Source organism: Dasypus novemcinctus, chromosome X (genome assembly GCF_030445035.2).
Source record: "Dasypus novemcinctus isolate mDasNov1 chromosome X, mDasNov1.1.hap2, whole genome shotgun sequence".
Taxonomy (NCBI): Eukaryota; Metazoa; Chordata; class Mammalia; order Cingulata; family Dasypodidae; genus Dasypus; species Dasypus novemcinctus.
In genome coordinates, this window is record NC_080704.1 from 146,898,999 (window position 1) to 146,922,686 (window position 23,688).

The following is a 23,688-nucleotide window of genomic DNA, read 5'->3' on the forward strand; positions in this document are numbered from 1 at the left end:
CACAGCCTGCTCAAGAGCGGCACCACACACATGGAGAGCTGACACAGCAAGATGATGCAACAACAAAAAAAAGCAACACAGTTTCCTGGTCCTGCATGACAGGAATGCAAGCGAACACAGAACACACAGCGAATGGACACAGAGCAGACAATGGGGGGGAGGGAAGGGGAGAGAAATAAATAAAATCTTTTAAAAAATAAAATAAATAAAAATACATTTGAGGCATATAAGAGCAGATTTGAATTGCTTGAAGACAGTTTTGGTGATTTTGAAGACACAACATCCAAACTGGGAAAGACAGGAGAGCAGAAAGAGAAGAGAGAAGAGATTGGAAAAAATGGGGCATAATGATAATGCAAAAATGGAATGAATGATAATGCAAAACACACAAATATTTGCATTATCAGTGTCCCAAAAGGAGAAGAGAATGGAAAAGGGGCAGAAAGAATATTTAAGGAGATAATGACTTAAAAATTCCCAACCCTTATGAAGGACATAATATCAATACCTGTATTAATCAGGGTGCTCTAGGGAAACAGAATCAACAAGAGATATCCGTCAATAGTATGTGATTTTATGGGCCTCTCACGTGACCGTGGGGATGCACAAGTCCAGGTTCCTCAGGCAGGCTGCAACCAGGGGCTCCAATGAAAGTACATTGAAGGTTCTGGGAGACACTGGCTGTCCAAAGATGAGCTGGGAAATTCTCACTCAGTGCTGGAATCATTTCCTATTAGCCCAGTGCTAGCTTGACCAAACAACTGGGAACAATTACCTGGAGTTGACACAATAGCCTAACCATCACAGTACCCAAGAAGGACAATGCACCCCAAACAGAATAAATCTGAATAGACCTGCCCCAAGACACGTCTGTTCAGAATGGTAAGTATCAGAGATAAAGACAGGATTCTGAAAGCAGCAAGAGAAAAGCAAAGCATCACATACAGGGGAAACTTGATAAGATTAAGTGCCAATCTCTCATCAGAATCCATGGAGGCAAGAAGAAAGCAGTATGATGTATTTAAGGTACTGCCAGACAAGAAATCTGTTATCTGGCAAAATTATCCTTCAAAAATGAGGGTGAAAATGCCCATCAACAAATGAATGGATAAACAAAATATGGTATATACATACAATGGAATATTTCTCAGCTATAAGAAGGAAAACAGTACAAACACATGGGATAACATGGATGAATCTTGAGGACCTTATTTTGAGTGAAGCAAGCCAGGCATTGAAGGACAAATACTACATGACCTCTCTGATATGAAATAAACAAACCAAGCTGTCTCAGAGAGCAAGAGACTGGATAGGCTTACAAGAAATTGGGGTGGGGGGAGAGGAAGGTTTTGAGCTGATGCCTACATGGGTAAAATCTATGATAAAGTGGAGGTAAGTATTTGTACAGGAAAGGGACAGGACGGGGGCATAGGAATACTATTAGGTGGGGCTTTTGCAGGCTTGAGGGGGGCTAGGGTTGGGAGGATGGGTCAGATGGCCCAAGGAATTGGGGGGAATGTTGGGGGGAACAGTTGAACATGGGAGATTGTCAGGTATGTGGTTGAGAAAACTCTTTAGAAAATATAATAAGGAAGGGTTACCTGCTTATGGTGCTTAAGGGGGGGAGCATCTGGCACAGGGGCAGGCTTCTAGGGAGTGTGTGAGTGCTCTTCTTGTCATAGTGTGTTATATTATTGGGTGGAGATCCATACAATGGTGGGAAGGTGTACCCACATCCTGAGGAGGCCTGATGTTCTTAAACAGAGGGAATTGTGTCTCTCAAGAGAATTGGTGGCTCGCAGTGGGGGAGGACAGTCTAGTATGTCAAGCCCTCAGCATTGTTGTAAGTATCTGTGAATCTGGTCCTTCAAGCAATGTAGCTTGATTGTCACTGTGGGCCGTGAGGGGAGGGGGAGAGAGGAATAGAATAGATGGAAGCAGGGTAACTGGAAGGCAATGGAAGTGTTCTACAAGATTGTGCAATGATGGATATAGGACATGTTAAATTTCACCAAAAAGGTATAAAAGTCTATAGGCTAAAATGTAAATCATAATGTAAAACATAAGGTAACTAAAAATTTAGAAAATTGTACAGTTAAAATATAAACCATAATGTAAACCAAAATGGAACCATGTTTGATAGCTATGTTTCAATATCTGTACATCAGCTGCAGCAAATATAACATGAACATGTAAAAAGGTCATTGCTGGGGAAGAGGGAAAATGGTTTGAAGTTGGATATATGGTAGTCCTCTATATTGTATATGTGACTTTACTGAGATCTAAAACTTTTTTGAAGACAAAATTAAAAATTAGAAAATTAAAGGATGTAGACACTGAAGAAGAAATAAAAGAAATTGCCTTGCCACTGTATATGCAGGGCAACACCTGTTATAGTGATGAAAGGCAAAATGTCAAAAACAAAGTTTTATGGTATTTTTCATTTTTTTAATACCCCAATTTATTTTTACTTTATTTTGATTTTTCTAAATTAGAATGTATTCAGAAGTGACCTTTCTACACATGCCTGTTCTGTCACTTTTACTGAACCTGTGGGTTACTTGGCACTGGGGTTTTACTTGGCACTGGGGTTAGTGTATACCCAGAAGACTTGAATCTCTGGACTGGACATGTGCCAGCTGAGCCCTGAGCCTCAGCAAAATTGCAAACTCCTACTCTCCTGTTCATTGGACTTAACCCAGGTCAGCTAACAAGGAGGTGAAGATGGTCAACCACCACTACAGGGAACCAAGAGTGCCTACAACTCCAAGCAAGAGAATTGCATCTGTCAACCATGTGGGATATAAGCCCCCTCTTGACATCAAGGTGAAGTGGACACCACCACTCCAGGATCCACAGGATGGAGGAATAAACTATGGATTAGTGTGGACTTACTGGTATTCTACTATAGAACTATTGTGTCTAGTAATGCAAGAAAGTGTAGCATTGATCTGGAGAAAGTGGCCACGGTAATTGCTGAGGGCAGGGAGAGGGAAGAAGAGATGTGATGTGGGGGCATTTTTGGGACTCGGAGTTGATTCTAAATGATATTGCAGGGACAGATGTCTGACATTATATATCCTGGCATAACCCACTGAATATGCTGGGGGAGAGTGTAAATTACAATATGATCTATAATCCATGCAGTGCAGCAGTGCTCCAAGATGTATTCACCAAATGCAGTGGATGTGCCACAGTGATGAAGAAGGTTGTTGATGTGGGAGGAGTGGGCAGTGTGGGGTGTGGGGTATGTGGAAACCTCATATTTTTTTAATGTAACATTTTTTGTTATCTATGTATCTTCCAAAAATACAATAAAAAATAAATGCTAAAAACAGACAAAAAAAGAGGGTGAGTTCAGAGACTAACAAAAACTGGTAGAATTTGTTCCCAAAGGACCAGAATTACAAGAGATACTAAAGGGAGTGCTACAGCCTTAAAGGGGAAAAAAAACATGTGGCTTAAGTATATCATGGTGTTTTTAACTAACAGAGTATTGTATGGGTATGACAGTGGTTGAAAGGGAAAGTCTAAGGTCATGTATATCACTAGAAGGAAAGCTAAAACTGTAACATGGACTGTATAAGATAGTAAAACCTCATGTAAAACATGAATATGAGTGATATTGCATATATGACTGTTTTTACAAAATATAAATATACTAGAGAAGAAAAAAATAGCAGCTGTGTACAGCAGGTGAGGCATTGAGAGATTGGAGGTGATGAGTTTTGTTTGTTCATCTGTATTTTATTATTACTCTTGGAATAATGAAAGTGCTCTGGAAATGATTGGGGAGATGAATGCACAAATATATGATTACACCGAATACCAAAGATTGTTCTCTTTGGGTGGATTTATGCTTTATTAATATGTATCAATAAAATTGGTTTGTTTAAAAAGAACTGAAACCCACAAGTGTTGGAGAAAATGTGGAGAGATAGGAATGCTTATTTGCTGCTGGTGGGAATGTGGAATGGTACAGCCACTGGGGAATTCTGTTTGGTGGTTCCTAAGAAAGTTAGATATAGATTTACCATGTGACCTGGCATACTGCTACTAGGTAAATACCCAGAAGAACTGAGAGCAGTGACATGAACAGACATCTGCATACTGATGTTCATAATAGCATTACTCATAATTTCCAAAAGATGGAAACAACCCATGTGTCCATCAACTGATGAATGGGTAAACAAACTATGCCATATACACTCGATGGAAAATTATGCAGCTGTCAGAAGAAATGAAATCATGAAGCATATGAAAACATGGGTGAACCTAGAGGACATTATGTTGCATGAAGCAAGCCAGGAACAAAAGGACAAATATTGTATGATTACACTCTTATGAGCTAAATATAATGAGCAAACTCATGTAGTTAATAATATAATATAAATCACCAGAGAATAGAATGTGGTTAGAGCATGAAAAGCTGAGGTGCAGAATTGGTAAAAAGTTGTGAATGTTTGGAAATGAAAAGAAATGAAAGCACATCATAGGATTTGTAATTAATAGAGCTAACATCTGAGTATAATGGTGGTTTGTTTTTGTTTTTCTTTTTTGGAGAAATGAAAATACCCCAATATTGATTGAAGTGATGAATGCACAACTTTGTGATTATACCAAATGCCATTGATTGTACATTTTAGATAAATTGGTTTATGAACAAAAAAATAATAGGGTGGTTTGGGGAAAATACAACAAATGTAAGATATGGACTACAGTTAGGAATACTTTGATGATGCTCTTTCATAATTTGTTATGAATGTTTCAAAACAATTCAAGGTATTGGTAGGGGGATGAGGTATGGCATCCCTGTATGATGTTAAGCATGTTCATTTAGTAAGTTCACAACTTTACTATACAGTTATTTTTTATGTATGTTCATGTATAAATGATATATTTTAATAAATTTTTAAAATAAAAAAGCCAAAGAAGAAGCTTGTGGCACACTGCTGATCCCTCCTCCACCCTACAACAACATGGATGGAGCCAACTTGCACCCCCATGTGGGTCCCTGGCCCCATTCCAGAGGAGCAGAGTGACCCCTGTGTGGATACTGGGGTCCATGTATATTAGTGCCAATCTATCAGGTGGAAGTCTGAGAGACCAAACCAGGGAACAGTTTCAGGCTTGCCCTCCCAGAGTTTGTTCTGAGGGCAGAGAAACAGTTTGCAGAAAGCTGGGAGAGTTTAATTAACAATTAAGTTGAAGTGACCTGGAGCAAAGGAATAACTGCATTAAGTCACACAAGAGAGCACCCAGGGGGTCAAAGTCTATTTCAAAGGGAATAGAGGGGATGTTTCCTCTAACTCCTGTACACTGTAAAGAGGGGAATTCCTAAGCCTCTAGCTAGCACAAGCCCAGGAATAGAAGCAGGCTCTGCAGCCCCACCCAGGCTCAGATAAGACAGAAGGGGCCCTTAACTTTGCATTTGCCTTGGGCTCATCTGAATAGAAAGGCTAAGATCTGAAGAGAACATCAGCCAAAGCAGAACAATTTGAAAAGACAGCAAAAGTTCTTTTTGCTTTGGTTTGTTTGTTTTGATGACCTTTGGGCATTCAAAAAAAACTGTCTTGTCAGTAGCTAGATACAAACCTAAGGAACAGACAGCTAAGGAACTAAAAACCAGAGTTAACTCTTTAAAATGTTAAAATGTATAACAAAAGATTACAAGACAAACAAAGAAATGGAAAATGATGGCTCATCCAAAGGAACAAGATGAAAATCCAGAAACCATCACTGAAAAGGCCAGATTTTGGACTTATGGGACAGAAACTTTAAAAAATGATCCTTAATATGCTAAAGGAGATCCATCAACCATGTGGGATCTAAGCTCCCTCTCAATTTAGAGGTGGAATGGACATCACCATCCCAGGGTCCACAAGATGGAGGAAAAAAATATGGATTAGAGTGGATTTACTGGTATTCTACTATAGAACTATTGTGAAAGTGGCCATGGTAGTTGCTGAGGGCAGGGAGAGGGAAGAAGAGATGTGATGTGGGGGCATTTTCAGGCTTGGAGTTGCCCTAAATTATATTGTGGGGACAGATGCTGGACATTGTATATCCTGCCATAACCCACTGAATGTATTGGGGGGGAGTGTAAACTACAATGTAAACTATAATCCATGCAGTGCAGCAGTGCTCCAAAATGTATTCACCAAATGCAATGAATGTGCTACAATGATGAAAGAGGTTGTTGATGTGGGAGGAGTGGGGTAGGGTATATGGGAACCTCTTATATTTTTTAGTGTATCATTTTTTGTGATCTATGTATCTTTAAAAAAATACAATTAAATTTTAAAAATTTAAAAAGTAAAAAAAAAATGCTCAAGGAGATAAATGGACACATATAAATAAAACTAAAGGATATGAGGAAAACAATAAATGAACAATACAAGAACCATTTGAAATTCTCAGTAGGACCCAAACAGTAATATTGGAGTTGAAGAACACAATAATTGAAATGAAAAATTCCCTAGAGGGTATCAACAGCAGATTGGAACTGGCAGAAGAAGGAATCAGTGATCTCAAAGACAAGTGAAATGATTCAAGTTGAGGAGCAGAAAGAAAAAAAAAAAGAAAAACAGAGACTAAGAAACCTGTGGGTTACCATCAAGTGTGCAAATATATGCATTACGGGAGTCCCAACAGAAGAAGAAAGAAAGAAAGTATGGCAGAAAACTTCCCCAATTTAAGGAAAGATATGAATAGGCACATCCAAGAATCCCAACAAAGTCCAAACAGCCTAAACTCAAAGGAACTATGCCCAGACACATAGTAATTATACTGTCTAATGACAAGGACAAGGAGAGAGTACTGGGAGCTTCAGTACTCTCAACTCACATTATGTACAAGGGAACACATTATGTACAAGTGAATCCCAATAAGATGAAGTGCCAATTTCTCGTCTGAAACTATGGAGGCAAGAAGGCAGTGGTACAAAATATTTTAAATGCTGAAAGAAAACAATTGCCAATCAACAATTTTATATCAAGGAAGACTTTCAAACATGAGGGAGAGATTAAGACATTCCCAGATAGAGAATACAGAGAGAGAGAGAAAAAGCAATGGAAGCAAGAAACTGAAAGCAGTGAAACCCAGAAGAGAAGGGCAAGACCAGCAGTTGCCACCATGTGCTTTACCATGTGGTGGAGGAACCAATAATCACCAGCAGCCAGTCTTCAGGAAAAAAGCATCACCTCAATGATGCCTTTATTTGGACATTTTCTTGGCCTTAAAACTGTAAGTGAAAAAATCCCATTGTTTAGGCTGAATCTTTTCATGGTATTTGCTTGGACCAGCCTAAGAAACTAAAACAGATTTTGGTACCAGGAGAGCAGGGTGCTGCTATTGCAAATACCAAAAGTGTGGAATCAGCTTTGGAATTGGGGAATGAATAGAGGCTGGAAGAATTGTGATGTGCTTGATAGAATAGGCCTAGATTCCTTTGAAAAAATAATTTATAGAAATATGGATGCTAAAGGTACTTTCAATGAGGCCATAGAAGAAAATGATGATTGTTACTAGAAACTGGAAGAAAGGTGACCCTTATTTTAAAGTGGCAAAGAAGTTGGCAGAATTGAGTTGTGATGCAAGATGGAAGGCAGAACTTGAAAGTGATGAGCTTGGATATTTAGCTTAGGAGCTTTCCAAGCTAAGAGTGGAAAGTGCAGCTTCATTTCACCTTGCAGCATATAGTAAAATGAAAGAGGAAAGGGATAAGCTGAGAACTGAATTCATAGACCCAAAGAATCAAGAAATTGATGGTTTGGAAAATTCCAAGTTTCTGGAAAGTGAGCCACCAGAGAATAGTGCTTTGTATGAAGGTTTAACTGAATAAGGAACCAATCAGCCATTACAGTGCAAGTCAGGTGTGAAAATGCAGTTATACAGGAATAATCTGTGGAAAGACCTACTGTCTGATGGTTTGGACCACTGTGAATTACATGCAAAACTGACAAGTTTTTTTGCAAGATCTGTATGCATGGAACCACTGCCAGCCTGGACTTAAGGGACATATTAAAGGAAAAATTACTTCAAGGGTAGGCGCATGGAAATTGAGGTCTGGACTGAAAACATCTTCTTGGGCCAGGAGAGTGAACCCACCCATGAGTATGGAAAGTGTGAATTTTCCCTGGCACTTGGAGAGAACAGGCCTTCCATCCTATTGCTCAGGAAGAGTGCTTCCACCCCAGTTTTCTCAGATGCCTGGAGGATTGCAGAGAGTCTGTCTGTCAACGCAATGTTTGATGAGGGTGGAACCTAGAGCCTGGCCACCATCTTGATACTAGGAGAGGGTGGAATCTTCACCCCGGTGTTTGGGGGAGAGCATAGCTTTCGTGCAAGCACTTGGAAGAGTTGGGGCTGCTGCTTCATCAAATCCAGAGGACAAAATGTCATTCCATAGGTGACTCATATCTTGAAATCTAATGGAGTATTCCCTATAGGGTTTTGTAATTGTTTGGGATGCATGACCCCTGTTTCCCTTCCAATTTCTCTCTATAGGAATGAAAGTGTTTGTCCTATGTCTGTTCCTCCTTTGAATACTGGAAGCAGATAACCTGTTCTCTGAGTTCCACAGGTCCACAGACAGAAGGGAACTGTGCCCCAGGAGAGACCATACCTATAACCAATTTTGATGAGACTTTGTACTTAACATTGTTACTGAAATAACTTAAGACTTTTGTGATGTTGTGACGGAGTGAATGTATTTTGTATGTGGAAAGAACATGTCTTTTGGGGACCAGAGGATGGAGTGTGGTGGTTTGAAGCTGTATGTACCCCAGAAAAAACATGTTCTTAAGTCTAATCCATTCCTGTTGGTTTGAACCCAAAATCTAGGCATCATCAAGATGATGATTTCCTCCTGAATACCAGCTGTTAGCAATCCTGGACTCCTCTTTCACATGGCAAGGCACATGGTGGCATCTCTTGGTCCCTCCCTTCTCTTCTTTTTTCCTTGCTTGCAGCTTCTTGCTTCTATGGCTTTCTCTCTGTGTCTAAATTCCATTCTCTTATAAAGGACTCCAGTAAGAGGATTAAGACCCACCTTGACTGAGGTGGGTCACATCTTAAATTAACTTAAGATCCTACTTAAAATGCATCCATACCCACAGGAAAGGATTAACTTTAAGAACATACTTTTCTGAGGTACATACACCTTCAAACCATCACATACACTTTAAGTAAAAATTTGTTAAGAGAGACAAAGGTCATTATATACTGATAAAAGTATTTATTAAACAAGAAGACATAAAAGTATAAATATATATGCACCTAACAGAAGAGCCCCAAAACATACAAAGGAAATATCGACAGATTTGAAAGGAGAAATAGATAGCTCTACATTAATAGTGAGAGATTTCAATACACCACTTTCAATAATGGATAGAATATCTTTACAGAATATAAATAAGGAAATAGAAGACTTGAATGACACTCTAAACTAGCTAGACATAACAGACATATATAGAACACTTCACCCATCAGCAACAGAATACACAGTCTTTTCTAGTGCACATGATTCACTCTCCAGGATAGACCATATGTTAGGTCACAAAATAAGCCCCCAAAATTTTTTTAAAAAACATTGATATTATACATTGTGTCTCTTCCAACCACAATGGAATGTAGCTAGAAATCAATAACAGAGGGACAATGGTAAGATTAATATAGTTGTGGACAATGTACTCTAAAACAACTAGTGGATAAAAGAAGAAATCACAAGGGAAATTGGGAAATATCTTGAGGTGAATGAAAATTAAAACAAAATATAAAATCTTATGGGATGCAGCTAAAGCAGTACTCAAAGGGAAATTTATAGTTCTAAATGTTTATCTTAAAAAAGAAGAAAGATCTCAGATAAGAGACTTAACCTTACAACTGGAGAATCTATAAAAAAGGACAAACTAAACCCAAAGTAAACAGCAGAAAGAAATAACTAAGAGTAGATCAGAGATAAATGAAATACAGAACAACAACCAAAAAAACCCCAATAGATTAAATGAAACCAATAGCAGGTTTTTTGAAAAGAGCAATAAAATTAACAAGTGTTTAGCTAGACTGACAAAGAAAAAAGAGAGGGCACAAATAATTAAAATCAGAAATGAAAAGGGGGGATCTTGAGGACTCTGGAGACATCCAGACACTATAGTCAGGGCAGATAGCTCAGGAGTTTGTTGCCTTGCTAGTGGGCCCTACTTTGGAATTTATGCTCCTCAGTGTGACAGAGTTGGACTCAGTTGTGTTTTCCCTACACATGGCTCTTCTGTCCTTCTGTTTAGACCTATAATTAGTACTAGAGTTTGTAGGTGTATGCCTAAGAGACTTAAATCTTTGGGATGTCTATGTGGCTGCTGGGCCCTGAATCTCAACAGAGTTGTAGTACCTACTCTCCTGTTCATTGGTCTCATCCAGGACAACTAACAAGGAGGTGATGATGGGTAACTACTATACCAAGGAACTGAGAGAGTCTACAACTGCAAGCAAGACAGTCCCATCCGTCAGCCTTATGGGATCTCAGCCCCCTCTCACTTAGAGGTGGAGTGGATATCACCATCCCAGAATCCTCAGGGTTGGGGACTGAACTATGGACTAGAGTAGGCTTGCTGGTATTCTACTATAGACTTATTGTGATTCTAGCAAGGAAAGACCTTTTATCATTGATGTGTAGGCAGTGGACACTGGGGGTTCTAAGGGCAGGGAGAGGGAAAAACAGGTTTAATATAAGGGCATTTTCAGGATTTGGGAATTGTCCTGAATGATATTACAGTAACAGATACAGGCCATTATAAATCTTGCCATAACCTACAGAATTGGGTGGGAGAGAGTGTAAATTACAATGTAAATTTTAATCCATGATTAGTGGCAATGCTCCAAAGTGTGTTCATCAATTTGAATGAATGTACCTCACTAATGAAGGATGGTGTCAATGTGGGAAAATGGGGGAGGTGGGGGAAGTGGGGCAAATGGGAATCCCCTATATTTTTTATGTAACATTTATGTAATCTAAACATGTTTAAAAAAACAATAAAATATTTTTTTAAAATGAAAAGGGTGGCATTACCACCAACCCCTCTGTTTTATTTATTTATTTATTTTTAACCCCTCTGTTTTAGTTTGTCAAAAGTTGCTGGGAGCAATGTACCAGAAATGGGTTAGCTTTTATAATAGGAATTTATTAGGTTAAAAGCTTAAAGTTCTGAGGCTGTGAAAATGTCCAGATCAAGGCATCATCAGAGATGTTGTCTCACCAAAGTTGGTTGCTGGCCATCCTGGACTCCTGCCACATGGCAAGACACTATGGTGACTCTGTGGTATGGGTATCTGCCTCCTACTCCAGGCTTACTTTCTCCCTGAGCTCAGATGTGGGCAATCAGGCTTATGACTTATCTCTCCCCTCTCCTCTGGGCCTCATCTCTTTCAGCCTCTTGCAGTCCTCTTTCCAAGCCTTTGTGTTATGTTGATTCCAGCTTCTGGCCTCTAGGACCTCTTTCTCAACCTCTTGGGATTTCTCTTTCCCTGCTGCTTTTCTCCGTGTGTTTGCAGCCTTTTTCTCTCTCCCAGTTATAAAGGACTCTAGCAAGAGGACCAAGATCCACCCTGGGTTATGTCTTGCTGATGTAATTCAATTGAAGGCCCCTAACTGAATCTGAGCCAATCAAAGGGTCCCACACCTTCAAGAATGAATTAGCTTTAAGAACATGATCTTTCCTGAGATCCACAGAAAAGCCTCAAACTGCCACAGCCTCAGAAATAAAAAAGAATATAAGAAGATACTATGAAAAACTTAATGCCAACCAATTAGATTACCTCCATGAAATGGACGAATTCCTAGAAATACACAAACTACCTACACTGACTCAAGAAGTAGAAGATCTCAACAAACTAATAGCTACTAAAGAGATTGAATCAGTAAACGAAAACTTCCCCAAAACAACAACAAAAAACCCAGGACCAGATGACTCATAGGTGAATTTTACCAAACATTCTAAGAAGAATAAATACCAATCCTGCTCAAAGCCTTCTAAAAAATTGAAGAAGAGAAAACATTCCCTAACTCATTCTATGTGGCCATTATTACCCTCATACCAAAATGAGATAAAGATACCACAAGAAAAGAAAACTACAAATCAATATTCCTTATGAATATACATGCTAAAATCTTCAACAAAATAATTCCATACCAAATCCAACAACATATCAAAAGAATTATAATGAGAATGTTCTAACAAATATATAATACTAATCAGGATGTTAATAATAGGGTGGTTTGGGGGTAAAATACACCAAATATAAGATATGGGCTATAGTTAGTAGTATTTTGATGATTCACTTTCATAGTTTGTAAAAAATGTATCAAAACAATGCAAGGTGCTGGTGGTGGGGTGATGTATGGGAGCCCTGTATAATGATATGCATGTTTGTTTTGTAAGTTCACCACTTTTATTATAAACTTATTGTTTATGTATGTTCATGTATGAATTATATACTCAAAAAGATATAGAACTATTGTGATTAGTAACAGAAGAAATTGTAGCATTGATGTGGAGAAAGTGGCCATGGTAGTTGCTGAGGGCAGGGAGAGGGAAGAAGAGATGTGATGTGGGGGCATTTTTGGGACTTTGAGTTGTCCTAAATGATATTGCAGGGACAGATGCTGCACATTATATATCCTGCCATAACCCACTGAATGTACTGGGGGGAGAGTATGAACTACAATGTAAACTATAATCTATGTGGTGCAGCAGTGCTCCAAAATGTATTCACCAAATGCCATGGATGTGCCACAATGATGAAAGAGGTTGTTGATGTGGGAGGAGTGGGGCTGTGTGGGATGTGGGGTATATTGATGTGGGAGGAGTGGGGCTGTGTGGGATGTGGGGTATATGGGAACCTCTTATATTTTTTAATGTAACATTTTTTATGATCTATGTATCTTCAAAAAATACAGTTAAAAAATGGTGGGGGTGGGTAGGTGGGGAATGGGGTATATGGGAACCTCTTATGTTTTTTAATGTAATGTTTTGTGTAATCTATTAACTTTAAAATAAGATAAGTAAAAAAATAAAGTTAAATTAAGTTTAAAAATATGTATCAATAAAATTGTTTTGTTAAAAATTAAAAAAAGAATTATAAGCCATGATCAAGTGGGATTTATCCCAGATACACCAGCATAGTTCAAAATAAGAAAATAAATTAGTTTAATACACCACATTAACAAAACCAAGGGAAGAAAATACATGATCATTTCAACTGATGCAGAAAAGATATCTGAAAAATTCCAGTACCACTTCTTGATAAAAACATTTAGAAAACTAGGAATAGAATCTTTCTCAGCATGATAAAGGGCATATATGAAAAGCCCACAGCTAACATCATACATAATGATGAAAGACTGAAAGCTTTCCCTGTATTTTACTAGAATTTCTAGCTATAGTAATTACACATGAGAAAGAAATAAAAGGCATCCAAATTGGAAAGGAAGAAGTGAAATTTTTCCTATTTGCAGATGACATGATCCTATAGACATAAAATTCTAAGAAATCCTCAACAAAGTTATTAGAACTAATAAAATAATTCAGCAAAGTACCCAGGTACAAGATTAACACTCAAAACTCGGTAGTGTTGAGGCAGTAGTGGAGGCAGCAGTGGTGGTAGTAGCCACAGCAGCTGTGCAGGTTTCTAGAAGTGGTGCTGAATAAGGAATTCTATGTGGTTTTGCCATGTTCTGTTCAGGAATATCAGGTTGGATAGCTTCATTCTGTGACTGAAGCTATTAAGAATAAAGCTGGTGGTAGGGAATGAGTTGAAATCTTAACGAAAGAAAGCTATGAAAAGGATGGAGAAATGGGACAGTATACACACAAAATGTATCACCTAAAGAACAAAATCCCAGCACTCATGAAGATAATTGCTCCTGAAGTTTCCTTGGCATTTCATGAAAAATCCTAGAATGCATAACACTACTATACAACAATTGTAATAAATTAATATACAAAAGATGATTTTGTCATTAAAATTGAAACATGGTACAAATCAAACTTGGAAACATTAGAAAATGTATGTGGTTTAGATCCTAACACATGGAAAACTGTCGAAATTGTCCACATAGATATTGCAGATTAAAGTGAGGTAGAGCCAGCAGCATACAAAACTGATGAAGACCCAGAATTATTCCAATCAGTCAAGACCAAGAGAGACACTTTGGGACTCAACTAGAGGAAGGAGCTGGACAACAAGCCAGAATAACCTAAAATGTGTGCTCATAAGCTGGTGACCATCAAGTTCAAGTGGTGGGGACTCCAAAACAAAGTAGAAAACTTCATGCAGAAGCAAGAAAAACAGGGTATTTATGAATTTCATCACTAGCATTTTTGTTGAATGGACAAGTCCATTGGTCTGACAATGGAAGGCATTAGGAGGATGGAAGATGAAACTCAGAAAGAACTAGAAACAATACATAAGGACGGTTCTGTCTGAGGCATGTCAGCTACTGTTGTCCAGATTAGTCCCCTGTAAGGTCAGAGACAATATCAAACTGTTTACATAATTAAGGTCAAATGAGGGAAACAAGTGCAGCAAGGGATGAGTGAAGAAGAATCTGACCTGTATCTTGCAGTGTTGACATGTCTCAGACATATGCTTCTGTCTATGTACACACATGCACAGTTTCCCAACCACTTGTGTAAATATGTATGTGCATGTTTATCTGTAGCTGTATATAAAATGCATGTAGAACTACAGATAAAAGTACACACACTTGTGGAGAAGGTGTACCTCGGTGGTTGGGCACCTGTTTCACATGTATGAGGTCCTGGGTTCAATCCCCAGTACCTCCTAAAAAAAGAGGTACACAAGCTTGTGTATATATGTACATACAAACATACTGACGGGGTTAGTACAATTTCTCCAAAGCACTGTGCTTACAGCAAGAATGCAGAAGACATTATTTTTAATATATATACCTGGAACAATTTTAATAATTATCAGAGTAATATCACTTAATGGACAAATTGACTGCAATGTAATACTAGCTGGTATGTTTCATAAATGTCAAGTCATGGACCAATATATATAGTCTTTCATTATCTCTCTGTTCTTTAAATCAGACTTACAATTTTTTATTTTAGACCTATATACAGACTCCTACAGAGACATTCATTGTTTTAATGTAAGCATTGAGGGCTATAAAGTTCCATCTGAGTACTGCTTTCGCTGCATGCCATAGGTTCTGATATGCTGTGTTCTCTTTTTCATTCTTCTCAAGATATTTGTTGATTTCTCTTGCAATTTTTTTCTGACCCACTTATTATTTGTGTTCTTTAATTACCATATATTTGTGAATTTTCCTTTTTTCTGCCTATTGTTGATTTCTAGCATTATTCCATTATGATCAGAGAACATGCTTTATATAATTTCAATCTTTTTTACATTTATTGAGGTCTGTTTTGTGGCCCAACATATGTTTTATCCTGGAGAATGACCCATGAGCACTTAAGAATGTATATCCTGCTGTTTTGGAGTGCAATGTTCTGTTTATGTCTTTTAGATTTAGTTCATTTATCATATTTTTCAAGCTCTCTGTTTTTTATTGATCCTTTGCCCAGATGTTCCATCCAATGATGAGAGTGGTGTACTGAAGACTCCAATTATTATTGTGGAGACAGACCTCTATTTCTTCCTTCAGTTTTGCCATTGCTTGCCTCATGTAATTTGGAACTTCCTGGTTAGGTACATATACATTTATGATTGTTATTTATTCCAGTGAATTCTCCTTTTATTAATATATAATGTCCTTTCTTGTCTCTAATAACAGTTCTGCTTTTAAAACCTATTTCATTCATTATAAGTACAGCTACTCAGCCTTTTTTTTGGTTACTGCATGCATGAAGTATCTTTTTCCAGCCTTTCACTTTCAAATCTATTTGTGTTCTTGTGTCTAAGGTAAATATCTTGTAGATAGTATATAGATGGCTCATATTGCTTTATCCATTCCAACAGTCTGTGTCTTTTTTTTTAAAGATTTATTTATTTATTTATTTCCCCTTCTCCCCCACCCCCTGCCCCAGTTGTCTGTTCTCTATGTCTATTTGCTGTGTGTTCTTCTTTGTCTGCTTCTGTTGTTGTCAGCGGCATGGGAATCTGTGTTTTTTTTTGTTGCGTCATCTTGTTGTGTCAGCTCTCCATGTGTGTGGTGCCATTCCTGGGCAGGCTGCACTTTCTTTCATGCTGAGCAGCTCTCCTTATGGGGTGCACTCCTTGTGCATGGGGCTCCCCTATGTGGGGGACACCCCTGCGTGGTACGGCACTCATTTTGCGCAACAGCACTGCGCCAGTCTGTGTCTTTTGATGGAGAGGGATTTTAATCCATTAACATTCAATGTTACTACTGTAAAGGCAGTTCTTACTTCATCCATATTGACCTTTGGGTTTTATCTATACTCTTTTTACACTTTAGTTACTTTTATTTATATAATTTTCATTTCTAGACTCTTCCAAGCCTCTCTCTCTCCTGTCTTTTCTTTTCAAGCTGTAGCACTCCCTTTAGTATTTCCTGCAATGCCAGTCTCTTGGTTACAAACTCCCTGAGTTTCTGTTTATCAATGGATATTCTAAACTTGCACTCATTTTTGAAAGACAATCTTGCTGCATATAAGATTCTTGGCTGGCAGTTTTTCTATTGCACTATTGGGTTTTAAAATATATATTTTTTGTTTATTTTTAAAAGATCACACAAAATGTTACATTAGAAAATATACAAGATTCCCATATGCCACGCTCCCCACACCCCCCACTTTTCCCATATCAACAACTTCCTTCATTAGTGTGATACATTCATTGCATTTGATGAATACATTTTGGAGCATTGCAACACAGCATGGATTTTATCTCTTGTGCTATCTTAAATATATCTTTATATCATACCACTGCCTTTTGCCTCCATGATTTCAGCACTTAAATCTTATTGGACATCCCTTGTATGTGATTAATTGTTTTTCTCTTGCAGCTCTCAGGATTCTTTCTTTATCTTTGGCATTTGACACTCTGATTAGTATGTGTCTCAGATCGGTCTATTCGAATTTACTCAGATGGGAGTAAGTTGTGTTTCTTGCACATGGATATCCATGTCCTTCATTAAGGTTGGGAAATTTTCTACCATTATTTCCTCACACATTCTTCTGCCCCTTTCCTCATCTCTTCTTCCAGGACATGCATGAAACATGTTTGCCCATCTCTTGCCCTCATTTAGTTCCCTGAGACCCTGTTCATTTTTTCTGTTATTTTCTTTATTCGTTCTTTTGTATATTCACTTTCAGAGGCCTTGTCTTCAAGCTCATTGATCCTTCCTTCTGCCTCTTCAAATCTGGTGTTATATGCCTCTGGTGTATTTTTTTCCTTTTTTTTCCCTCTTTTTAAAATTTTTTCTTCTGTTTCTTTCTTGTTTATTCTCTTTTAGTTCAAGTGTATTTTTAAATTTTCAGTTATTGTGACTTTCATTCCCATAAGATCTGCTATTTTTCTATGTATGCTTTCAAATTCTTCTTTGTGCTCACCCAGTGTCTTCTTAATAGCCTTAATTTCTTTAGCCACCTGAAAGAGATTTGTTAGAACATCTATGATTAGTTGTCTCAACTCATTTATGTCATCAGGAGGTTTAGTTTTTTCCTTTGACTGGGTCATATCTTCCTGTTCCTTGGTATGAATTGTAACTTTTTGTTGGTGTATCAGCATCTGATTTACTAAATGTATTATTCTGGGCTCAGTTTCTCTCTTTAGTTTAGAGCTATTTGATTGACTTTTTGCTACAGCCCCTCTTTGATACTTGGTTCAACTTAATTTAAGAAGTTATAGTGGCTTGTGTTTAGCTAACCCGAATTTTTTTTTTCAGTTTTTTTTTTATCGGTTTCTTGTCCTTTCTTCCTTGCTGGTTGTGGAGTAGGAGCTGAAGATTTGGTTTGTAGTGTAAGCTGTGGAGGCTGAAGCTTCCTGCATTGCCCCAGGAACCAATGAAACTTCTCCGACCTTTCTCCCCTGCCAGGGGTAGGGACAGAGCTGCAGCCTGTGCAGTAATCCAACCTGTGCAGCTAAGACTTTCTATAGTTGCTCAGAGAGTCTGGTGAAGCCCCACACCCCTTCCTCCTCTACCTAGAGTAGAGATGGAGGCTCAGGTGTGGGCAGAAAACTAAGCCATGTGGGTCAAAACTGATTGCAGTTGCCCAGATACACTGACAAGGGACAGGCCTCCCCCATTCCCCTGCCAGAGGCAAGGATGGAGCCACAGGTGTATGCGTCAATCTTGTCCATGTAGGCTGAAAGCAACTACAGTTGCCCAGATAGGCTACAGCTGCACTATCCATCTTCCTCCCTGCCAGGGGTGGGGGTGGAGCCACAGGAGTGCTCAACAATCTAGTCTGTGTGGTCAGAAAGTAGCAGCAGTTGCCTAAAGAGGCTGAGGAATCACGGACCCATTCCTGACTTATTGGATGTAGGGAAGTAGTTACAGGATTGCCCAACAGTTTAGTCCATGTGGGTTGAAAGTGGCTGCAGTTGCCAGGAAAGGCTGAGGCAGGGATGGAGCCACAGGAGTGCTCAACAAACTATTCCATATGGGCAGAAAGCTCCTGCAGTTGCCTTGAGAGGCTGAGGAAACACTGTCTCCATTCCTTTCCTATTGGGGGTGAGGATATAGCCACATGGGTGCCCAAAAATCTAGTCTATGCAGGCCAAAAGTGACTACAGTTGCCCAGCGAGGTTGGTGCAAGTTCCTTCAGCTTCCTTCCTGCCATAGGTGGGGCTGGAGCCCAGGCTAGGGCAGCAATCCAACCTGAGTGGAAAGAAGACATTCCTTACCATTGCTATGGTTTTCAATCAGCCCTACTTCCCCTCATGCTGGGGGCAGAGTTAAAGTGGAGTCTGCCAGCCTCTTTCCAACTTGGAAAAGTTCAAACTTTAGCAGTTCTCAAGATTGGACTTTCAGCCAGTCAAATTTCCTAATCAGTAGTTGAAATCAGTGCCTGACTACCTCTTCCTCTCCCATTTTTGAGAAATGGAGCTTCCAGCTTCAGCCAGGGAATAGCTCTCAAGGTGTCTTGCACCACTAGCACACTGGTTTCTGCAGTGTGGAGTGCTCTACTCATTAATCTTTACTGCAGATGGTCAGTATCCTCCTGTTCTTCCACGGATGTTACAGGATGGTCTTCTGGTCTCCTGGGCTCCCCAATCAGGTGATTAAAAGTTCTGGCTGATTACTAACTGCATGCAGGGCAAGCTGACTCTTGGAGCTCCTTATTCTGCCACCATCTTGCCCTTCTCAAGAAATTAATCTTAATAATACTATAGGCTGTACAGAAAAAGTAGATGTATAACACTTCCATGGAGTCTTGCTTGAAATGACTTTTTTTCTGAAATTGCAACTTGGAAACTATACAATGGTCTATATTCCTCACAGCTTTTATAATAGATTATAGTGATGATATTTTACTCTCTTGAAATACACTTTAATGGGGGATGCTGACTTTGAGATAGGAACAAAGATGCAGAAAGAGGCTTGCCTGCCCATGGTTATGGGGCCCCGCTGAGAGACTGGTATGTCTCCACCCTCTCCATGTGCTCTCAAGTAGAATGTCTGTGAGAATGGATCCTGGATAGGCATTATAAAAATGCTTGAATGCTGGTTGGAAACTGTTGGCCTTTTTTTTTTTTTTTTTGGATCCTTAATAAAAGGCAACAACAACTAGGTAAGATTTTTTTTTATTAGCTTTCTCTGTCTGAATGCAACTTTTCTCCTGTCAGTCCTAGAAGCTTGAGAAGGATGATATTGTGGAAGCCTTCAGGTCACAAACTATCTTCTTAAAACCCCTCATCCCTCCTAAAACATGCCAGCCCCTGCAGTCAGATCACATTAGTAATCTAATTTCCTGAGAACCCAATCATCCCTGTGTCACATTTTTCCACGTGTCTGATGTCCCCAATGCAATGATTGCAGTGACTCCAGTGGAGTGTTTAGGATCCCTACAGAACCTGCAGTACCCTGTTGCCCTCAGCCACAAATCCCACATCTCACATGTCCTCTGTGTACGCAGGAGAAAGACTGATGTTTACTCTATGGGCACTTTTTTAAGATAGGTTTGATCAAAGCTTAATCATTGTCTGCAAAGTATTTGGTAGGAGGAGGTTTATTGCTAATTTTGTGAAATAAAGAATCTAGTCCTCTTCTTTTAATGAACTTAACTCTCGCTAGCATCTGTAGAATCATTGGAAGCTTTCGGTGCACATGAAAACAAGAGCCTAGTGCATGGATTTTACTGTTTTTCTAATAACTGTGGAGATTCAAGGGAATATGCAGTGACTGTAAAACACCTAGTTTACTTGGCAGTCTTTTGTGTAAATTACAGTAAAACAAAGTAAATGAAATTTAAACAAAAAATAAATTTGATCACAAAATGTAAAAAAAATCAATAGGGCTCCTATACACTAGAAATGAACAATCTGAAGAAGAAATCAGGAAAAAATTCCATTTACAATAGTAACTAAGAGAATCAAATATCTAGGAATAAATCTAACCAAGGATGTAAAGAACTGATACACAGAAAATTACAAAATATTATTAAAAGAAATCAAAGAAGACCGAAATAAATGGAAGGCCACTCCACATTCATGGCCTGAAAGACTAAGTATTATTCAGGTGTCAATTCTACCTAAAGTGATTTACAGATTCAATGGAAACTTGATAAAAATTCCAACAGCTTTCTTTGCGAAAATGGAAAAGCCAATCATCAAATTTATATGGAAGGGTAAGGGGCTCCAAATAGCCAAAGCCATCTTGAAAAAGAAGAAATTGGAAGACCCACACTTCCCAATCTTAAAATTTATTATAAAGCTACAGTAATCAAAACAGCATGGTACTGGCACAAGAACGAACATATAGAAAAATGGAATCAAATTCAGAGTCTAGAAATCAACCCTCACATTTATGGCCAACTGATTATCAACACAGGTGCCAAGTCCACTCTATTGGGTAATTCAACAAATGTTGTTGAGAAAACTAGATGTCCACATGAAAAAGAAGGAGGTGCACACCTACCTCATATACAAATACCAATTGAAAATTGACCAAGGACGTATATAAGATGCAGAACCATAAAACTCCTAGAGGAAAACAGGGATGCATCTTCAGAATATTATGTTAGGCAATGATTTCTTAGACTTTATATCCAAAGTGCAAGCAACAAAAGAATAAAATAGATACATTGGACCTAACTAAAATTCAAAACTTTCATGCATCAAAGAACTTTATCATGAAAGTAAAAAGATAATGGGAGGGAAGCAGACTTGGTCCAGTGGTTAGGGTGTCGGTCTACCACATGGGAGGTCCGCAGTTCAAACCCCAGGCCTCCTTGACCCGTGTGGAGCTGGCCCATGTGCAGTGCTGATGCGTGCAAGGAGTGCCTTGCCACGCAGGGGTGTCCCCTGCATAGGGGAGCCCCATGTGCAAGGAGCATGCCCCATAAGGAGAGCTGCCCAGCACGAAAGAAAGTGCAGCCTGCCCAAGAATGGCGCCGCACACATGGAGAGCTGACCCAACAAGATGACACAACAGAAAGAAGCACAGATTCCCGGTGCCACTGACAACAACAGAAGCAGTCACAGAAGAACACACAGTGAATGGACACAGAGAGCAGACAACTGGGGGGGGGGGGGAAGGGGAGAGAAATAAATAAAAAATAAATCTTAAAAAAAATAATGAGAGACTTCAAGGAAGATGGCAGGCTAGAAAGACATGGGATTCTCTCCTCTCCCAGAAAAATAGCTGGAGGACAGGCAGAAATGGCCTGGATAAAAATGTTCTAGGGTTTAGGATACCAGGGGAAGGCTGGACACCACCCAGAAGAGAGAGGGGCACAGGAAAAGAATCTTGACAACAAAACTGTGAGTTCAAGCTGCAGCTACCAGTGCCTTTCCCCATCCTATAGACAATTTGAGTTCTTAGGCCAGTGGCTACAGACAAAGGGGATCTCATGGATCCTCCTCCCCAGGAAATGGGAGAGAGAGACACACAGCCTAAGGCTGACTCAGTTTTTAACCCACAAGTTTGGTCTGCTGTGTTCCACGAGCCCTTCCAGGCTGGGTGGGGCTATCCCATTTTTTGCCTTGGGAGCAGGCACAGGACTAAGAAGACCCAACACTCTCAATCACCGGCATTCTCAATCTCCCTCTCTACTGACCAAGACTGGTTATTGAGGACACAGAAGGGAGTGGAATTTCTTCCTACCAGGGAAAAGAAAGGGGGCTGCCAGCAAAGGTTGGAGAACTGCCTCTGAGAAAATTTGAATTATGAGGTTCTTAGCCTCCAGGCAGGAACCTCTGCCTGATCTGGTCCATGTTGCAGCAAACTCCGACCAAGCATTGAACTGTGAGGGTGGCCAAAGATTGCCATCAGCTGGAAGACTCAAGAAGTGCACACAAGGAAATTAAAGGTAAATAAGTAAGAAAGTACCACACTCAGCTAAGATGGAGTTGAAGAAGGACAACCACCACACCATGGAGCCTAGAGTGATTACGACTGAAAATGGGAGGATTGCATCCAGCATCCAGGTGGAGTCTGAGCCTCCTCTTGACATAGAGGTGCAATGGACACAACCAGTCCAATGTCCACATAGAGGAGGTGGCATTGGATTGGGAAAAGTGGACATAATGGACAAAGGGTATGGGGAAAGGCAGGAAGAGATGAGAGGTGGAGGCGTCTTCGGGACATGGAGCTGCCCTGGATGGTGCTTCAGAGGTAATCACCGGACATTGTAAATCCTCACAGGGCCCACTTGATGGAATAGAGGAGAGTATGGGCCATGATGTGAACCAATGTATATGAGGTGCAGAGGTGCCCAAAGATGTACTTACCAAATCCAATGGATGTGTCATGATGATGGGAACGAGTGTTGTTGGGGGGGGGGGAGAGGGGGGTGGGGGGGTGGGGTTGAATGGGACCTCACATATATATTTTTAATGTAATATTATTACAAAGTCAATAAAAAATAAAAAAATTAAAAAAAAAAAACTAAAAAAAAAAAAAATAAGTAAGAAAGGCTTTTTCTGGCCTTTACAGTCTCCCTTCCCAAGGCCCTAGGAAGCAGGTCTGCAGCCCATTCCTGGGTCCAGGGCCCAGATTTGAGCAAATAATGGGGACAATCCTAAAGACCCAGAACAAGTTGAACCAAGAATCAAAGAACAGAAGTAACACAGAGCCTCCTGCCACCAAAACCCTATGAAAGACAGAGAAATTGAGCATCTGAGTAAACTCACCACCCTAAGTAGATACCTGACCTCAGCAAAAAATTACAAGCCATACTAAGAAAATGGAGGAAATGGCCCAAGAAAAGGAACAGATCAAAGCCCCAGAAGAGACACAGGATTTGAGGCAGCTAATCAACAAGATGCACACAAATTTCCAAAATCAAATAAATGAGTTAAAAGACAATATGGCTAAAGAAATAAAGGACGTCAAGACAACACTGAGCAAACACAAAGAAGAATTTGAAACCTGAGTGAAAAAGTTACAGAGCTCATGGGAATGAAAGACATCATAGGTGGGATCAAAAACACGTTACAGGCATACAGAAGCAGGCTCCAAATGATAGAAGAAAGTATAAGTTATACAGAAGACAGAACAGCAGAAGTTGAAGAGAA

General features: G+C 39.4%; 1 pseudogene; it reads left to right on the forward strand.

Moving 5' to 3' along the window:
* The first annotated feature begins 1,365 nt into the window (after nucleotides 1–1,365).
* Nucleotides 1,366–14,523, forward strand: LOC101413231 (phosphatidylinositol transfer protein beta isoform pseudogene; annotated as a pseudogene).
* The last annotated feature ends 9,165 nt before the right edge of the window (nucleotides 14,524–23,688 follow it).